Source organism: Penaeus vannamei, chromosome 14 (assembly GCF_042767895.1).
Source record: "Penaeus vannamei isolate JL-2024 chromosome 14, ASM4276789v1, whole genome shotgun sequence".
Taxonomy (NCBI): Eukaryota; Metazoa; Arthropoda; class Malacostraca; order Decapoda; family Penaeidae; genus Penaeus; species Penaeus vannamei.
Genome location: NC_091562.1, coordinates 21,595,161 through 21,600,160, shown reverse-complemented (window position 1 = coordinate 21,600,160; position 5,000 = coordinate 21,595,161).

Here is a 5,000-nt window from a genome sequence, read left to right as displayed (position 1 = left end):
TTTTTCGCAAAGAGAGGGCTAGCGACATGTACATTTATGGATATGTAAATTATATTTAAGGTTTTGTGAACAATTATACTTATGTTATACAGCAGAACGGGTCAGGCAGGTCAGTAATTCCGTTTGGAACATGCTAGCCCAAGGACCTATATCTACACGCAAGTCTAACTAAATGCACTGTACACAGCGCTGTCATCTGCAGAAGAAAAGTATGACCTTCATGAGCACAGAAAAAGCGGGGTGTGGTCACTGCCCATTCAGCTGGAACCTTCCTCTGATCCTTCTGATTCTTACATCTTTATTAACCACATAACGACACCCAATCGCATATCGTCAAGACCCGATCAAACTCTAACCGTAGTGATCGTCCCTCCTTCATTTCCGTCGGATTTGCACTTGTTTGTTATGTGTTTGAATGCGGAGTTCGATCGCGTTTGATGTCGATGTTGGTGTGTCCGGTATTGGCGACTTTCCGGACAGACTTCATAACCAGCACCAAAGCCTCATCACCAAAACCAAACACCCACTGAATGTTATCCATCGCCAATGACCAATGGCCTTGTTCTTCGCCTTGAGCCTTGGTGGGTTAGGTGACCCCTCCCCCCCCCAAGTGTGGGATGCGCGGTGTTCGAAAACATTTTGAGTAAGCGGTGGACTAACCTCGCATTCCATAAATTCTGCTACGTTTTTTTTCAATTATAAGATAAAGTATAGAAAAAATAGTAAATACAAGATGTTCTTCTGGAGGATTTATACACCAAGCATTAATATCTATTTCATGCCATGACTATAGAACGGTCATAACGAACACACACACACACACACACACACACACACACACACACACACACACACACACACACACACACACACACACACACACACACACACACACACACAGCTTTTCTCTTATCTTTATCATGATCTCTTTTTTTGCTCCTATCCTTTCCAAAACTGCTTCGTTTGTCTGTTTCGGTGTCCACGGTATATTGAGACAATTCAAACGCCTCAAACTTTTTCTGTGCAGTTTTTCTGTCCAAATTTCAGGCCCGTATATTAGATGTGACCAGAACAAACTTTTTACAGCTCTTTTTTCTTGTGATTGATGTGTGAATTAGTTTTTTTTTTTCTGTTTCTACGTTTACATGAAGTCCAAATTGTTTGCTATTGCCTCTCACTGCAACTATAAGGTTTTGTAATTTTTCTGCGGTGTCTGCTACAGGCAGTGTCGTGCCTGTAGCAGACTTCCTATTCTGAATCCTTCCATATCGTATTTCTGGGGAGATGACTCAAATCTTTCTAAACAGTGTTAATATTTCTCAGAATTTCTGCTAGATTTCCCTGTTTGACTCGATTGAGAGCCTTTTCATAATCTATAAACGAGTGATGATCTTTTTGCATCTCCATTACTCTTTCTGTTAGCACTCTTGAAGTGGATATAGCATTTCTTGCACCTCCAAGCATAAAACCATATTGTTCTTCTGCTATTTCGTTTCCTATTTTATTTCTAATTCTTTCCGTTATTACCCTTAAAATTATTTTGGTAATCTGACTCATGATGCTGATTGTCCTGTGTTTGTACACTGGATTTGTGTACTCTCCCTCATTTTATACTGTGTTATTGTCATTGTGTTATCTTTCCAATGTATTTTTTTTTTTTTTATTGAATTTAACATTTCAATATTTTCTCAATCTTCCTTCATGGCTTTTCCTTCTCTGATTTTCTTCATTGTTTTCTCTGTTTTTCACTATTGAAGGACCATTCATTCTTTCATCTACGGGTATTTGTTCCTCTCTTGTCTTTAAACAACTCACTAAAATATTCTTCCCACCTCTCCTTTTTCTCTATCACTACCATGCTGCCCTAATTCTTATAATTTCTTATCAGTAAGCTACTTTATTTTAGCATGCATTTCTTGAGCATCCTTCTTGGCTAATTGTTCAATCTCTTTGCACCGATCATTTGCGCAATTTTCTTTAGCTTCTGTACACCTTTTTCTCACTACCCTGTCCCTTCTTGAAAACTTATATTGTTCATATATATCACTCTCTGTTTCGTAAGACTGTGGAAGCTCAAATGTGTTTCAGATTCTGTCAAATCATTTTTCTTATCATATTCGTATTGTCCTGGGTGACTTCTATGCGATATCTGGCAGTTATCGAGCTGGCTATGAGATGTCTGTCGGTCCTCATGGTTCAGTAGCTGATACCGGCAGCAAGAATAGCCTCCTTTTCCGGGACTTTGCTAGGTCCCAGAAATTGAGGATTTCCGGCTCCTGGTACCAGCGCTCAGACCCACATCGTTGGATATGGTACAGCGATGGGGTAATGCAACCAAGGAGATCGACCACATACTCGTTAGCACTCGATGGAGGATCCTCCAGAACTGCAGGGTGTATAGGAGTGCCGAGTTCTGTGGTACTGACCATAGATTGGTTGTGGCTACCCTTTGGGTCCACTTCAAAACTCCCCAGCGGTCCAATGATCATCCTAGGGTGTTTCATCTGGACAGGCTGAAGGAGTGTGCTCGGGGGGTTGCTGAGGTAATCTCTGGTCGTTTCACAGCACTCAACAATCTGACAGACCCTGTACTTCTGTGGGACACTTTCAAGCACGAATCACTCATTGCAGCCCAAGAGTCGATTGGTGAACGCCCGAGGACAATACAGAATTTTATCTCACAGGAGACACTGAAAGCCACAGATGCTTGCCCTGTGGCTCGACTGACAGGGGATCGGGATTTGCACCATTCTCAGGTGTGTAGAACTCGGTCTCTGTTAAAAAGGGACAAGGAACAGTTTATTAGGAGTCTTGCAGAAGAGGTCGAGGGCTATTTCTTAGTAAACGACCTCCGGCCTGCATACCAAGCCCTGAGAAAGCTGAACTCCAAGCCCTCTTCACAGGCGACAGCAGTTCGCTTAGCAAGTGGCCAGATCGTCTCAGATCCTGTTGCGGTGCGGGAGCGTTGGGCTGAGTATTTTGAACAGTTGTACCAGGTTGATTCACCAACAGTCAACTTGGATGCAGATCTTTGCGGCATCCCAGCTGAACTGTTGAAGGCTGGTAGTGAACGTATGACGCGTGGGTTGCATGCTGTCCTAGCTGCCATCTGGCGATCTGGTACCGTTCCCCCTGACCTGTTGAGGGGTATGGTCATCCCTCACTGGAAGGGAAAGGGAGACCGTTGGGACTGCAGCAATCACCAAGGCATCACACTGCTCAGTATATCAGGGAAGGTTCTTGCCCGCATCCTTCTGAGACGTATCAGAGATCACTTACTGAGGCATCAGAGGCTAGAGCAATCTGGATTCATTCCTGGTAAGTCCACAATAGACCGTATCCTTGCGCTTCGAGTCATTGTAGAGCGCCGTCGTGAGTTCGGGAGTGGGCTGCTTGCAGCCTACATCGACCTCAAGAAGGCATTTGATATGGTGCACCGGGAATCACTCTGGAAGATCCTGAGACTGAGAAGAATTCCAACAAGTCTGTATACTGGCACTGAAAGTGCTGCAAAGTGTGGTAGGGGCCTGTCGAGCTTCTTTCCTGTTAGTTCAGGAGTGAGGCAAGGCTGTGTTATTGGACCAACACTTTTCAATACTTACATGGACTGGATACTCGGCAGAGATACTGTTCAAAGTCATTGTGGAACAACACTGGGTAATATCAAGGTTACAAACCTTGAATTTGTCGATGATGTTGCTATTCTATGTGTCTGGGAACCCTTGTGGTGGCTCTTGATGCATTTAATAATGAGGTGAAGCCCTTGGATCTAGAGGTCTCCTGGACCATGACCAAGATCCAGGACTTTGAGGACTTGCTAGAACCTGTTCAGTCGGTATGTGCTTGCGGCGAGGACATTGAATTCACAGAGAGCTTTACATACCTTGGTAGTGTAGTACATAACTCTGGGCTGTCAGACCAGGAAGTCAGCAGACGGATTGGCCTGGCAGCAGGGGTCATGAACTCTCTCGATAAGAGTATTTGGAGATGCGGTACCTGTGCAGGACCAAGCTATGGGTTTTCAAGGCCTTGATAATGCCAGTTTTGCTATACGGTAGTGAAACCTGGACATTATCCTGTGCCTTGGAGTCTCGTCTTGATGCCTTCTGTAATAAGTCCTTGTGCCGGATCATGGGGTACAGTTGGTGGGACTGTAGTAGATGGGAGCTTAAGATTGTTTTAGTGCTGCTGCTTGCTGGTCTGGTAATCGTTTACTCGTTTACTCACTCGTTTATTCGCACAGTTTACTGGTTTTCTCGTTATTTGTTTGCCTGTTTTAGTCTTTGAATTGTTGGTTCTTTTATTAGAGGTTTTGGGGAGTCGCTTGTTTTACTCTTATCCGCCGTCGGGGCTTTTTACTCGTTCTGCCTCAGTATGTGAATGTTTTGGTTACCCTGCACCATGATACGTCCGTCTCAAAGTAAAGTTCTGAAGACTAAGATAAACAGGGATCAGTAAAGATGCATTGATTGGGCACTACAACCCATTTTTGGTGGCAGTGGTTAGGATCATGTGGAGAGCAATTAATACAGTTATTGCATGCTATTTTATTAGTTTTACTTTTGTAAGTTTTTACATTGTTGATTTTGATGTGCTTTCTACTGTTTTGTGTATAGTGTTCTGTGTAGTGTTATTCTTGTGCACCATGTGTTAGTGTTTGCATTTTAATTTTGTGCAGTCTTTGAAATTTGGCAGTGTTCGTGAAGTAAAGTGAACATTAATCTAGTACTGTACCCTGATATATATTAATAGAACAATGGTTTGCAGGAGAGATGGTCTGTCTGAAGTAGCAGCCGGTAGCTCGACCGAACGAGAGGAGGAGCAGCAAACAACAGGTTCTGGTGATATGTCTTAATTTGCAGGAAATTTTACAAAGTTTAAATTAAAAAATGGACATTTTTCAGACATGTATTCAAGATACGAGGCAGCAATGTGCCGACGCATTAAGTCAGATGGAGGCACAAGGGACAATGAATCAGCAGCAACAAGAGTTTAACAAG